Here is a 16,607-nt window from a genome sequence, read left to right on the forward strand (position 1 = left end):
ACACTCTCAGGGCTTTAACAAAAGCCAGTATCTGGGACGGATCCGTAGAGCCCTCCATCCTCGACATCAGCCGTACCAAAGTTCATGGCACGAATGGTCGTCGTCTCGGCGGACTCAGTGATAAGGTGTTCTGGTGTTTCCCCATTTTCCCCACAGAATCTGCATTCGCCGTTGACATCCAAAGATTGTTTTTACTTAAATCAAGGATAAGGTAATATGGGGAATACCAACCAGCTGGGTAAAACCGACCAGACGATTTAATTTCAAATTGCGCGCCAATTGCAGTGTAATGCAACGCCGCGGATGGATGTACAGCCAGACTGTTAAGGACAAGTGCCGGTGACGCCGTAATTGAGCTACGTAAAATTTTGTGCGTTAAAAAGTATTTTCGCGTGAATTGTTATATCTGTTTTGAGTTTAAAAATAGGTAAGTACTCCGAAAATATGTGATATTTCCCCTATATCTGTATGACATTTATTAGCTTGAGCATTTGTTATGCAGAAACCGCATGAAGACATAACCTCATTTTTCTGATAATGCCGGTGGTGATTTATTTTTAAACGCATGCACTTTCGGGTAAAACCGACCGTCTTACCTGAGCTCGGTTGGCATTACCCGAAATTCATAATAATTATTTATCTTTTTTTTAGATGCTGTAAAAATGCCTTTCAAGTACAACAGAAAAACAGACCGGGGTTCATGGTCTCTAGAAGATATGACTAGGGCAATAAACGCCGTAAAAACTAAATCTATGGGATTAAGAAAAGCATCTAGAACGTATCACGTACCTTATAGTACTCTTCAGGACCGTCTTAAAGGCAAAGTCAATCAAAATAATAAGAAATTGGGAAGGCATTCAGTTCTTAACCCTGCCCAGGAGGGCGAGTTGTACAATCACATAATTCAAATGTCGAAGTTGTTTTATGGACTGTCGAGACTTCAAGTTAAAAAGATCGCTTTTCAATATGCGAATGCCAACAATATCCCGAATAATTTTAACAAGGATAAAAAAATATGTGGTAATGACTGGTACTATGGGTTTTTGAAAAGGCACCCTAACATATCTCTGAGAAAGCCAGAGAGCACGTCATTGAACAGGGTAAAAGGGTTCAACAAGAAAGAAGTAGACTTATTTTTCTCTAATTTGTCTAAAGTCTTCAAAGACTATAATTTTCCTGCTAATCGTATTTACAATGCCGACGAAACCGGCATAACTCCTGTGCACATTCCTGGAAAAATTTTGGCGGTTAAAGGACAACGAAAAGTTGGTGCCATTACAAGTGGAGAACGGGGAAAGTTGGTAACCGTCCTTTATTCAGTAAGTGCTGCGGGAGAATATGTTCCCCCCATGTTTATTTTTGGAAGGGCTAGAATGAAAGATGAGCTCACAAAAAATGGCCCAACAAATGCTCTTTATAAAGTTTCAAAAAATGGCTGGATCAACGAAGACCTCTATTTTGAATGGATTGAGCATTTTGCCAGGCATACTAAATGTTCAATCACGGACAAAGTGTTATTAATAATAGATAACCATAGCAGTCACTGTACACTAAAAGTATACGATTTCTGCAAGAAGAATGGCATAACTATAGTGACCTTGCCACCTCACACATCCCATCGCCTACAACCACTCGATGTTTGCTTTTTTGGACCATTAAAAACCGCGTACAATCACGAGTGTGATTCCTTTCTTAAATCAAAAAACTATCAAAGAATTGACCAGTCGGATATTGCCGAGCTGTTCAAAAAGGCCTACAACAAGACAGCGACTATTGAAAAAGGTGTAAAAGGATTTGAGGCAACAGGGATTTTTCCATTTAACAAAGGTGTAATAAATGAGGAAGAATTTCTTATTATTGAAGAAACCATGACAGAGGGAGAGGAACCGCAAAGACAGGATGACAACAAAAACAAAGGGGATATTGTAAAAAAGACGTAGGAAATAAGTATAAAACAGCAAATAAAATGACAAAAATGATAAAAGATACTGTCAAAGGAAACATATCAAGCAAAGACTTGGCAGAAGCTGGTCCATCAGGAATTTCAGGACAAAAAACTATTAAATAAAATGTCGAACGATTTTGATACCGATAGCGAATCAGATGCTAGTGTAATTTCCTATACAGATCAGGATAGTGATAATGACTTAGAAAAAAGCGTGAGAGTGAATCTGTCATTTGAAGACATTCAGCCTACACCCCGGTTTTTAAGGTCCAGCCAGAAAAAGGGCAGGAAAACACATTCTCAATTATTTACCGTGTCACCAAATAAAGAAGAATTAGAGAAAAAAGAAGACGCAAAAAATGGAACTGGCGAAATCAAAAGGAACCAAACGAAAATTACTAAGAGATGATGAACCAGAGAAAATTAAGGACAAGCCAAATAGCAAGAAGAGGCATTTGGAAGAAGAGGCATCGTATGCGAGGAATTCGGCAAAGACAATGAGTGGTGGGTGACCTGCCCTTGTGAAAAATCATCACATGCCGAATGTGCAGGCGTGGAGATCACTCAAGTGTATCTTTGTCATTTTTGTCAGCCATAAATCGCATACACAACTTTTATGTTATATGTTTAAAGTTACCATGCATCTTTGTTTCATTGATATTTTGTCAATAAGAGATATTTTTTAAAGATTTTGTTTGGTTTAAGTATGGTCGACATTACCCGAATAGGTAGGGCAATGCCGTTGGAAGACACTCATTCCAAGTTACAAGTCTTGAAAACAGGACGGTTCTGGTCCAGTTAGTGGAGTGTTCGATCCTTTTCTAGCTAGATAATATGCTTTTTAATTGCCTTCTATTCCTTGGTGAGCAGGCACCCTAATTTGTTGAACTTCTCTAGGCATTCTTAGACCAACTTCGAATTGATGGTTACTGAGTTGATCGCATTTTGTGCTGCTTGACAATACCCTTACAATTAAATGAAGAGTATGTGCAAATGATCCCCAACGTGCAATATTGCATATAAGACCGGAAGAAGAAGACAAAGTACATTTTAGATCGAATAATGTTAACTAAAAGAAAATTTCAAATATTATAAACATACTACCGAACTCGGTCATTTCACAAATGAAAAGCACCTCTTCTAACAGTCCTTTGGCAATCAAAGAAACAAAAAGGTTCTACCCTTTAGGAACATTCTTGCCCGTTTTAAAATCTGCTCCTCGGCGCACAGGAGAGGAAATTGTCGGTTATATGCAAAAAGGCGCTGGCAGAAATGGAAGCCGCCGCTGCGATTCATAACCTAGTTAAGTAAGGAAACGCTTTGTGACGACAAGGCTGGGCGTGTAAGTGGCCCTAATTAAATCATGACGAAAACGGGGCGTTAATAAGCACGACTACCGAGCTAATGGAGATCGCGCCGAGATCGTTAATATAAAAAGGGCGACCGTTTCGATTGGATTTTACTAACAGAATCGAATTAATCAAATGGGGGAAATAATACTTTTAAGATATAGAAAAGTAGTAATAAAGACAATATTTTGAAAAATTGGATGTAGATACTAATAAATGAAAATAAATAAAAATCTTTATTTCTCAAGTCATACAACATTTTTATACTCGTTATATTAAATAATATAGTACTAACCTAATTAATACAAATATTTATAAACTGACAGATGTAATTTGATTAATAAATATACAGGGTGTTCCAGGCTGAGCGTGCATCACAAGTTTCTAGAGAACTGCAATATCTAGATCGGAGATTTTTTTACACAACGTTGTTTCACAACGAGGTCTATCGATTAAAAATATTTTCAATATGGCGGCACTTTCGGAAATACCGGAAGTTGACAGCAACTTTCTTATTTTAAATGGATGTTCCCATTTTTTATTACATAGTTAAATTCTATGTAAAATTTTACGAATTTTGATATCAAACACTCTATACCTATCATTAACCGTTTTTGAGAAAAAAAAATATTTAAAATTTTTTGGACAAAAAAAATTGCCTGTCAAAAAAATGTGTATAGCCTAAATGTCAATAAATATAAATAAATAAATAAATGCCTTTATTGTCAAAATTTTTTTCAATTTGTAGACAAAGGTAAACTAAACAAACAAAGTAAACAAACAAGGTACACAAACCAAACCAAACAAAAGATAATACAAAACATTATACAAATAATATTGTCAGTCTTATAGTTTAAAATAAACATTTATAAATGTTTACAATGTCAAAGAACAAAAATATAAAAATAATATTCAAAAATATTTAGTTAGTTTATAGTAAATATCAATGACCTCTAAATAAATTTATTTCGATGTCATTAGTAAATATAGCAACAGCAAACATTAGACCAGTATTTACAAGATCAAATTCGATTTTCAAAATATATCTAGTAATATAGTAAAAAAATAATATATAATATCTTGTCTAGTAAATAAGAGTTCAATGCTTTGCGAAATGAAAAAAAATGATGTTATGGATTTGATTTCAAATGGCAGGTGATTGTGCAATTTTTTCGCGTTGTATAATATTGAACTTTTAACTAACTCTGAGCGTGGGGTAGGTAGATAAAGAACTTGATCCGCGTTCCTGAGTGGATAAGTGTGAGATGGCCTATCTTGAGAAGCTTATACATGTTTAGGTATTAGGCAAACGGATTCAAATATAAATAAGGAAGGAAGAGTCAATACTTTTAATTCTTTAAAAAAGTCCCGGCAATGAGTTCTGCTGTTTAGTCCCAGTGAATATCGAACAGCTCTCTTCTGGAGCTTGAAAATGCGTTCAAATTGAGTCGCACAACACGTACCCCAGAATGGAAGGGCATACCTGAGGTGCGACTCAAAAAGTGCATAATAAACAGTTCTAGCCACTGACAAGTTAAGCTCCTTAGAAACAGACCTTAATGCAAAACAGGCAGAGCTCAATTTTTTCGACAAAGCTTCGATATGTATGTCCCATTTCAGAGAATTGTCCACAACAAGTCCTAAGAATTTTACAGATTTTACGACGTCAATGGGGGTGTTGTTAAGTACAAAAGGCTGCAACGAGTTTTTATACGACAAAGCTTTAGTTTTAGAAATGTTGAGACTCAGGAGGTTCGAATCGCACCAAGATTTAATGGTGATTAAGTAATTTGATATAACCCTATGAAGTGCCGTGATGTCCTTGTTGCTCCAAGTGAAGCTAGTGTCGTCCGCAAAAAGACATATTTTGCCACTGATGTTTATGTTAGCAATGTCGTTAATAAAAAGAAGAAACAAAATAGGGCCTAGTATTGAGCCTTGTGGTACTCCACATTCTATTGGTTTGCTAGAAGACAACGTGGTGTCCACCCTCACAAGTTGACTTCTGTTGCTCAGATACGACTTAAACCATTCGAGAGATGATCATCTGAACCCATAGTGCTGCAGTTTATTAATTAGGATCTTATGATTTACACAATCGAACGCCTTAGAAAAATGACAGAAAATTGTTGCTGTAGAATGATGGTTATTTAGGCTGGAGTAAACTTTATTAAGGAGGGAAAACATAGCGTCATTTGTGGACTTGTTGCTTAGAAATCCAAATTGATATTCAGTAAGTATTTTGTACTTAAACAGAAAAGATACCAGCCTTCTTTCAACCAACCTTTCTATGATCCTAGACAGCGTTGGAAGGAGTGCAATTGGGCGATAGTTAGAAGCTTCATCTTTGTCTCCTCCTTTATGCAGAGGAATGATTATTGTCGTCTTTAGACATTTTAGAAAAATACCATTTTGGAATGACATGTTTATTAAAGTATTTAGGTGATTCAGAGTGCTTTCTGGTAGATTCGAAAACATTTTTCAAGTTAGCCCGTCAGTCCCAGAAGAGGATTTATTTTTGATGGTATTATTTGTACTGCGAAGCTCTTCTAAAACTACGGGCGAAAAAAAGGAACTGTGTAAGTTTACATTATCATTAGAGAGATATGAAAGTGGATCATGAGAAGGACATTTTTTTTTTTTTTTTGGAGGTGTAAAATACCTTACGTACGGAGTGTGGGACTCAATCTCTCCTTAAGCTGTCTGGAGGACACTACCCACTAAACGTCACCCCCTTGCTCCTGCCACGTCTACCTGGACCCGCTGGACGCATCTCCTCAAGAAGCGCCGGACTGTTCCTTTTTTGTAATTACCCCTGCTCTTCTCTGTATTTTGCCTCTAGTATATTTTGGGCCAGTTTTGAGATGGCTTCAAAGTTTTCTCATCTTTCTGTTACCGATTTTAAGAAGGTATCTGCGGAGATGTTGCCTCACATCTTTCCAGTTCCCATCTTGGACAAGCAAACATTGTGTGTTCTGGAGTATCATTGGGTTCAGCACAGTATCGGCATTCCGCGACTTCCCTCTTTCCAATTTTACACAGGTAACTTCCAAAATTTCCGTGGCCACTCAATATTTGAGTAAGATAGAAGTTTACCTCTCCATGCTTTCTTTTAATCCACATATTTATATTTGGGATGAGCTTATATGTCCATCTTCCCTTTTGTGATACTTCCCATTCTGCCTGCCACTGCTGCACTGTGCGGTTTCTCTCCATCTCTCTGCTTGCCCTGGTTTGTACTTCACCCTTGAGAAAGAGTCATTCTCTTTCTCTTGAGAGAAGATGCAAGGGCACCAGACCCGATATCATCAAGGCTGCCTCAGTTGAAGTTGTCCGATACGCCGAGCAGACCCTCAAAGCCATGTCTCTCTGTGCACCTTCAAGTCTTTTTTTATTTACCTGCATATTGGTTGCTTCGTTCCACACAGGTGCTCCATACATAATAATATCCTGGCACGCATATGCTAACACTCTTCTCTTTGCTGGTGTTGGGCCCCAAACGTTTGGCAGTATTGCGGACAACGCTTTAGCAGTTCGTTGTGATTTCAGACACACAACTCCTTGATGTGCAGGCCCATCGTGAGTGCACGGTCTATGTGGAATCCAAGATAGTTGACTTGCTTTACTGGATTTATTATTATATCCTTAAAATTAAGCCTTATATGGTCAACTTTTCTCTTGCGGCTCAGTAAAATCGCCTCTGTTTTTTCCACAGCTATTTCGAGTCTGTGCTCACGCATCCATCTGGCTATGATTTTTAGTGTATCATCGACAGTCTGCATTAGGTCGAGGTCGTTTATTTTTTTTGTTTCTTTTGGTTTTTTTTGTTATTATCACAGCAAGATCATCGACGTAACAGATCAACTCTGTCCCACCTGGTACAGTAAGCTCCATGACACTGTCGTAGAATATGTTCCACAGAGTTGGCCCCAGCACCGAGCCCTGTGGGACGCCACCGAATACCTCTCTTTCATCTTCTCTATTGAGAACTATAAATGTATTATCAAGGTAGCTTCTTATTATGTTCACCAAATATCCACTTATGCCCCATCTTCTAAGTTCTTTAATAATTATTTTCCATGACGCGCAATTAAATGCATTTTTAACGTCGACTAAAATCAAAGCATTATGCCAAGTGGCTTTTCTTTTCACGATATCCGATATTTTTTTCATTGCATGTGTGGTAGATTTCCCCTTTACAAATCCATACTGGTTTGGATGCATACCATTTCGTTTCTTCCTAATTTCTTCCAAGAGTCGCGTATTGATGAGTTTCTCATAGACTTTCCCGATTACATCAATGAGGTAAATCGGACGATATTTTGGTGGATCATTTAGGTGCTTCCGGGGTTTCTCTATTAGGGTTAATTTGGATCTCTTCCATTCTTTAGGGAATTCATTTCTCTGAAGACAGTTATTGAAAAATGTTCTAAAATATTCTACATTGTCCAATATTAGCGTTTTTATCACATTTGGTGGCAAATTATCACAGCCCGGAGATTTGTTAATTTTTATATCTTTTATATCATTTATTATATCTGAATCACAAAAAATATCACATTCTCTTATCACAATTTGTATATTATTTGGTTGAGTCCAGGTTTGTCTCTCATATACAAATAGAGCCTTAAACTGTTTGATTTTTTCTTCTGGGTCCATTTGAACTCTGGGTGGCATTTTTTTCAGCTGGGATCTTATTATCTTATATGCTTGACCGTAAATATTTTCTTAGAAGGACATATGGTATTAGTTAAAAAGTCAAATTTAGTGATTACCACAGCCACTGTGACATAAAGAGAAGACATGTGGCTATCTATTTCAAAAAATTAAATTGTTCAAATGTCATATAATAATGGCCGTAGCTGTCATGGAATTGAGTGATAAAGAAATTATCAGAAATTTTTTTTTCAAATGGAAACCCCATTTTTTATATTTCACTAGTGGAAAGGTTTTTCAACTCGTTACTTTTTGACTATACATTTTCCTATACCTGAAATAAATCGTTTCTAAGTTATTTATGATTTAGTTTTAAAGCGTATATTTTCTCTGATTTTTACTACTGGCCTATGACTTTAAAGGTCAAGAATCTGTGGTCAAGAACTGATGTGAAACAATAGATGCATATAGCAGTATGTCATCGATCATAATTTCCAAGTCAACTTTGTGCCGTTTATTTTTTCGAGTATATGGTATATTACTAATAATATCTAATCTATCTATCTCTAACTATTATATCTATCTATCTCTAGCATCTAACTATTAAGTAGATATCACTAAAGAGCGAAAATACGAGATATATTTTTATAAATACACTTTTTAAACTCTTAAGCCGGTAGTATTTATAATATAGGAAATTCAAATAATTAGTTTTCTGACAGATGGAAATAAATTGTCTCATCGTTTGATCGTTTGACACTTAATGTCAAAAGAAGCTAGATAAAATCAAGAAAAATATACGTTTTAAAACTAAATCTTAAATAACTTAAAAACGATTTATTTTAGGTATAGGAACATTAGGTATAGGACTATACATTGTATAGTCAAAAAGTAACGAATTGAAAATTCTTTTCACTAGTGAAATAAAAAAGGGGAGTTTCCATTTGAAAAAAATGATTTATGATAATGTTTTAATGGCTCAATTCTATGTCAGTTACCTCCATTATTATATGACATTCGAACAATTTAATTTTTGAAATAGATCGTCACCTGTCTTCTCTTTGTGTCACAGTGGCTGTGGTAATCACTAAATTTGACTTTTAGGCTATACAATTTTTTTTGACAGGCAGTTTTTTTCGTCCAGAAATTTTAAATATTTTAGATATTATCATAGAAACGCCTTTTGATTTTTAGGACAGAAAGCATTTAAACAAAAAAGAATAATTTTTTAATTTTCAAAATAAAATAACTCGGTTATTTTGGACTTTTATCGCTTATTTACTCCCCTTGTATATGGAAACAACATTTGAGGGAAATATCAAATTGAAAAATGTTATACGAAAAGACCCTATGAACCTTCTTTTCTGCTATTCTATGTTTTCAAGACAACAAATTCATCTATCTTCAAGCGTCAATATTTAATCAGGTTTAAATTATTTCCAAAAACTTCATAAAAGTATGTAATGAGTAGTTCTTAAATTACATTTTTTTAATAATCTGTCGCTTACCTCTAACTACTAACGAGCAATACTGTTGCTAATTCTTTGTTTTTTCTGGTTTCTATTTTTAGAATAATTATACACTTAAATATTTCAGAATTTTACACTCTTTTCACACCTAGTACTTAAGAACTTTCTTGGCTCTTTTTTTTCTGTTTCAAGCATGCATTTACTTCATCTAGTATTAATTACATTTAATGATGTCCTCAAAACGATTTATAAAATTTCCTTCTTACCGCAATTTATACCTCTTTAAATTAATATCAAGAGTAAATTCGTAACCTTTTAGTAAAATTGTCAGAGAATGGTTTATTAAAAACATTTTGATAAAAAATAGATTACGGACAATAATAATGCTTCTGTATCCAAATTTTCCTCATTTAGGAAAACTTCTTTAAGAATGAATCTAAATATTCTATACCGCCAGCAGTCCAGAAAATATATATTCTGTGAAGAAACATACGAAGTTGCAAAGCCTCTTCGTTTAAATACTCCAGCTTTAATTAATTTAAAAGACTACAGCGGCAGCGCTGAATTGACACGAACGAAGCAGAAAGGTCTTCATTCATCGCTCGAAAGGATAAAAAGGATAGTAAAAAAGAACACAAGATTTTTTTAGTTCCTGACATAGATAAATAAGTCCCCTGACATAGATAATAAGTACTTCTGGTAGAAGAAATCCCCCAGTATTTACAGACATTGTGCCCAAATATTTAATCCTTAGAAAGCCAGCCGAGTTTATCAAAAAAGAACACTAGTACCAAAAAGAGTAGACCTTAGCAGCCCAAAGAAATACTACCTACCCCAACGCTTGTTAAAATTAAGCTAATTAAAAAAACTAAGTGGACAACACCTGCTATTCCTAGAATCATCGTGAGTGAATTCTACTAACCAACATAGTCGAATCTTATTCACAACATCCACTCTAGACTTTGTGCCTTGACTTGATTTTACGTTTTTGCATCTTCCACTGTACCAAGATCTTTCAAAACTATATTGGGGCTTTTGTTTGTTGAGGAAGATGGTTTTATTTTGTTTCGCTTACGTTGTTTATCTTTTCCTAAAAAAATATGGACCACGTAGATCCTTCAGAATCACTCTGTATTGCAGCAAATTTAACGTAATCAGTACCTGCACTTTGTGCATTTTCTCTGCAGTCTCTTCTACTTCGATCGTGTACTCGTCAGAATTTTCATCATCTTGGAGTTCGTCCTCGAGTTCCTCAATCCCTTTTAACAATTTTTCTGGGTCTTTGCTTGAACTATTTGCTCATGCTTTTACCTATTTCTAATACCCTATATTCAAATAATGGTACATTTTTTATATGGCTCACATACAAAAAATAGGCGCTCGCGCGGAGTATTTAAATACTCCAAAGATGTTCAGCAACCTATTTTTTAAATGTCAGTGACTGGATTGTGTTTATCTTTCAATTTTTTTACAAAAAAAAATAACACTTAGTATCTACAGTGACGCTGTAGATAGTAAATCTAGATGTTAAGTTCAAATCTCAATTTTACAGTATAAAATCCGTACTGTATATTAATCTAATTTCAGATATTTAAATCTGATTTCAGATTTTCTGCTCTCAATCATTATTCGACACGAGATTGAATAAAGTCGTGAATATCAATTTCCGATGGCGGCATTGAAAAAATACTCGAATTTCGCTCGAACCAGAATATAATGTGAAGTGTGTATTATCATGGTAATACTATTAAAAATGAATTTGTAAAAAATGTTTAAACTCGTTTCAATACATAGTAATACAATTTTTTGAAAAGCAAATTAATTAATGTAATAGGAAATAAATACACGAAAATAACTGAGCAACCGTAATAAAAATTAAATAAAAAGAATGTAAAGAAATAATATAAAAACACTATTAATTAACGCGATTAAAAAAGTTTCTATTATATACATTTTGATTCAAATTTATGCCCTGTATCTTAAGAATTGTAATAATTTTACATTAGAAGAAGAACCCTGAAATTTTTCCTCCAAGATGTTTTCATCTAGCTTATTCATAGTCCATAATACCTCCACTTGCAGTCAATACAACATATCCAAATTGTCTAGAAGGTAGCAAATTATTCCTCCACTTTTCTATGTGCGTAATTGGTACATCAACTCGAGGTGAGATTAAACCAGATTTGTTTAATCTACCAGGTCGATTTTACCACTTCTATGATCATCAAAAATTTCAAATTCTCCAATACAATAATGTTTCATCATTACTGTGAGAAACGTAACAACAACTTTTGAGCAGGTAGATAGATAGATAGATAGATAGATAGATTGCTTTATTTGACCACATTTTGTACAAACAAGATACAATTGTAGCATGTCATAAAAACAGTTAAATATATACAAACTAAAATAAAAATTAAAACAACATGTAAGTAAAATACAAATACAGTGTATAAACAATGAATACAACATTTAAGTTAGGTCCGTGGTTAAGTTCATAATATTAAAATATTCCGCCACCGAGTAGAACTCATGGACTATCAGAAAATTCTTCAAAACTGCCCTAAATTTACAAATTTTATAACTTTTGACGGAAGTAGGAATTACATTATACAATTCAACATTTAAAGAGTTTCTTGAAGATTTGGTGAGCCTAAATTTATTTGCTCTTATAAGATGAGCGGATCTTGTGCCATAGTTATGTATATCAGAGTTATACAAGAGACTTGTTCCTGTGAATTTCTAACAATTGACATAAAATGTATAAAGATGGCAGAGTCAATATCTGCAAATTAACAAAGTGTGGTTTACAGTGATCAAGGTAACCCACTCCTGCGGATTCGCACTGCCTTCTTCTGCAATTTAGATATTTGTGCGGAGCTAGATGATTTGTCCCACAGTATCACACCACAGGAGATATGGTTATGAAAAAGCGCATAATAGACATTTAAGACCGATTGTTGACTAACAGTATACTTTAATTTTCTCAACACAAATAAGGCGGATGACAGTGTAGGTCGTAAGGATTCGATGTGAGGGGACCAACTAAGTTGACCGTCAAGTGTTATTCCTAAACTCTAGCACTTTTCTTACCAGAAATATTATGTGTAGTGGAAAATATAATTTTTTGGGTTTTATCTGAATTCAAACTCAGGTAGTTACCAGAGAACCATTTTTCAGTTTTTAGGACAATGTGCTTACTATTCTCTTCTAGTTCTTTAATATTTTTGTGGCGGCATAACAGAGAAGTATCATCTGCATAGCAAATACATTTTTCAGGAGATAAAAAACTGAAAAGATCGTTCATATACAGGGTCCGGCAATAGTGCGTCGGGCAGCTGTAGCTCCTAGAATAAAAACTTGGGAATTTTGTTTAAGTGCAAACCTAAAGTATGTACTAGGATGTCTTTCAAGAAAATATTTTAACTTCTATAGGGTGGCTCAAAAAAGTGTGAGTGGATCGGGATGATTTTTTTTAAATGGAACACCCTGTATATTATTGCATTTTTGGCTTCCTTTCAGATCACTTTACATAATCCTAAGACATGAATAATTATATTTCGATAATTTCTGAGATATTAATAAATAAATAAAAATTATATATTTTTCAGCCATTCTTAAAAAAAATGATTAATAATACAAGAACTGTCCTGAAATCAAAACTATATTAGATATTTACTTTAGATGGTCTGTACTTACTTTCCTATAAATATGAAAATCGTAAATCATACAGGATGTTCAAAATTCTACGCTAAACTTTCTAAAATATAAAACAATTTTACTTTGTTTTTTTAAATAGAACAAACACCTTGTGTATTATTTTTTCAGTAGATGGAGAATTAAAAAATTAAAATTTTTTGTATTTAGAGTATTTCAAAAATTTTAACGGTTTCGCAGATATTCCCGGTTTTGTATTTCATATGGCATTTTCCACAGTAAATTTTTATCAAAGCCACCCAATGATTTTTCTCTCGTATTTTACCATTGAAAGCGCCATATGAAATAATATTGCGTGTATCCGAAAAACTATTAAAAATTTTAAAATACTTTAAATACAAAAAATGTTCATTTTTTAATTCTCCATAAAATAAAAAAATAATATACAGGGTCTTTCATTTAAAAAAATCAAGAAAAATTATTTTATATTTTTGAAAGTTTGGCGTAAAATATTGAACATCCTGTATGATTTACGATTACCATATTTATAGCAAAGTAAGAACAGATCATCTAAAGTAAATATCTAATATAGTTTTCATTTCAGAACAGTTCTTGTATTTTTAATATTTTTTTTAATAATGGTTGAAAAATATATATTTTTGATTTATTTATTAATATCTCTGAGACTATCGACATAGATTTACTCATATGTTAGGATTATGTAAAATGATCTGAAAGGAAGCCAAAAATGCAATAATATACAGGGTGTTCCATTTAAAAAAAAATCATCCCGATCCAGTCACACTTTTTTGAGCCACCCTATAGAAGTTAAAATATTTTCCTGAAATTCATCCTGGTACATACTTTAGGTCTGCAATTAAACAAAATTCTCAAGTTTTTTATTCTATGAGCTACAGATGCCCGACGCACTATTGCCGGACCCTGTATATAATAAATAGAATAGGGCCAAGGATAGAACCTTGTGGTACGCTATTAGTCATAAATTTAAAATTGGAATTCTCGTTGTCAAAAGAAACGGATTGTTATCTTAGTGGCATATATGACTCTATCAACCTTAGAGAGTCTCCTCTAATCCCGTAAAGCCGCAATTTTTCAATGAGTAGATCATGCGAGACGCAGTCAAAGGCCTTAGATAAATCGCACAAGACCAGTTCGACCTGCTCACCAGCCTCAAGGCCCTCGACTATGTCCTCCACAATCTTGACTACAGCCTGAACTGTTGATTTTCCTTCGCGGAATCCATACTGAGCCACGTCAAGCAAACTGTTGCGCTCAAAATATTGAACAAGACTGTTCTTTATAATATCTTCAAAAATCTTTCCAAACACTGGTACGATTGATATTGGCCGGTAGTCGCTAGGGCAATTAACATCGCCCTTCTTGAAAATAGGCACGACTCTAGATAACTTAAAACAATTTGGAAAAATGCCCTGGCTAACACAGAGATTAAAAATGTATGTTATAGTCTATAAAATGAATAACTTTGAATTTTGACCGTTATTTTTTACCAACATGGCAAATATAAAATCCCTCTATCAAAAAAGTTACTGATATTCTTCAAATTGAGTGCCTGAACTAGCCTGAACGAATCAGATAGGTAACTCTTTTTACTTTCGTGAAATAGAAAAGGAAAATATTTAAAACAAGTGGACAATTCTTCCTCTTCTTGCATTAAAAATCAACACGAAACTGTCATACATTGACAAAAAAGTAAATGTCATCAGCTTTTGACATTTGCTAAAGATGTACCAATGCCGGTTCTATTAGCCACGGAGCGAGATTTATGACGTCACGCTAGTTAGATATATACGGATTAATAAATATGTATGGAGATATACATGGAAACATAATTATTCCTCGTATTTTTTGGTTTGTATATTTATAAATGATATAGTTTACATGAAATATACATATATACAGTTATATTAATCAATATGGCGGAAGTATGATCCAGTATTATGCTGTTCATGTCGTATACATCGTAACAGGCAGACTTTTTTAGAGAATGTATTGCATGTTGAACATACATTTCAACAATAGGCAAAAAAACAAAAGATTTAGATGTAAGTGGAATAGAGACAATAAGTCTTTGTTGTAAATCAACATCAACGGAAAGGTGTTGGAGTATATTATTTGCAATGGGGTACGGATAAGAACCTGCCTCTTCACAGGGTTTTCAGCATTATTAATGGATTCAAGGGCATCACTTAATGCATTCATACGAACCATGGCTGCGATTTATTATGGAAGTCAAAAAATCTTTTTTTGCTCAAGGAACAGCCAGAAAACAAAAGATCCTAGATTTGCCGATATACCCTTTTCAAAATAATTATTTTATTCTTTAATTCGAACATTTAAATGTATAGATGTCTTACCGATATAACATTTCTGACAATCACCAAATTCTCCAGAACTATACGTTATTGGTCCAGTTGAAATTTGGTACAGTTACTAAACATAAACATTTTGACAAAGATTATACTAGTTCCTATAACAAAGAACTTAGTGATTATACTTAGCTCCTATAACAAAGAACTCAGTAACTTCGTTTATAAGTGCAGACCTCTATTATATTAGAACATATTTCAGGATAATATATTCCATTTAACAGTGTGTCTCAAAAAAGTTTAAGTGGATAAGGGTTGATATTTTTAAATGTAACATTACCACGTATATCACTACACTCTATGGGTATGTCTGAACACACTACTACTATTGCCATTACTCGCTGGCGAGTATTTGACACGCATCAGAAGATTGTCACGCAAGGTGTTTTCTTTCATGAGCTTTTCTGTGACTGAAAAGCCCGACATGTGATGTTATCTGCCTACCGCACTCCGGACATTCAAAAATCTCATTGCTTTGTTGCTTCTTGACTTTTTGGTTGTCGCTGTTAACTGAGTTTACAATTCTTCTCCATTGAGTTCTATTGTGAACTGGTTCTTCCCACTCATTCTGCATGTTAATCCCCTTTAAGTTTTCGTGGCAAATGTTCTTGTATCTTTTGGGTTGTCCACCCGGCCTCCTCTTACCGTCTACCAGCTCGCCGTAAAGCAGAGATTTTGGTATGCGGTTTTCTTGCATTCTGCATACGTGACCAACCCATCCTAAGCGGGATTTTGTAACCATGACTTCAATACTCTCGCAGTTAGCTTTCTCAAGGACCGATACGTTTGAAACATGATGGAACCATAGGATTCTTAAGAGTTGTCTAAGGTGTCTCTGTTGTAACATGTTTAATGCCTTCATGTGTCGGCGGTACGGCACCCAGGTTTCGCTCCCATATAACATGGTGGGGATTAGAATTGCTCGGTACACGGCAAGTTTCGTTTGGTACTCAAGTCATGATAGTAGAAAATCCTGTCTTTTAATTTCCAGAATGCTCTTGAGGCGCTGCTAAGCCTGTGCTGAATTTCAGAGTCGATATTGGCCTTTTCCGAAATCAAACTGCCGAGGTAATTGAATTCCGCTACATATTCCAATAGCTCTTCTCCGATTTTTATAGCATTG

The 16,607-nt window shown here is 34.4% G+C and overlaps 1 protein-coding gene across 2 annotated transcripts in view; it reads left to right on the forward strand.

Annotated features, from left to right (window-relative positions):
- The window catches only part of LOC115891029 (synaptic vesicular amine transporter), a 153,239-nt gene that overhangs the window by 75,220 nt on the left and 61,412 nt on the right, over positions 1 to 16,607 (forward strand). The gene's annotated exons all lie outside the window — the stretch shown is intronic.

The sequence above is a fragment of the Sitophilus oryzae genome, unplaced genomic scaffold, assembly GCF_002938485.1.
Source record: "Sitophilus oryzae breed Bouriz unplaced genomic scaffold, Soryzae_2.0 scaffold_1179_pilon_pilon, whole genome shotgun sequence".
NCBI lineage: Eukaryota > Metazoa > Arthropoda > Insecta > Coleoptera > Curculionidae > Sitophilus > Sitophilus oryzae.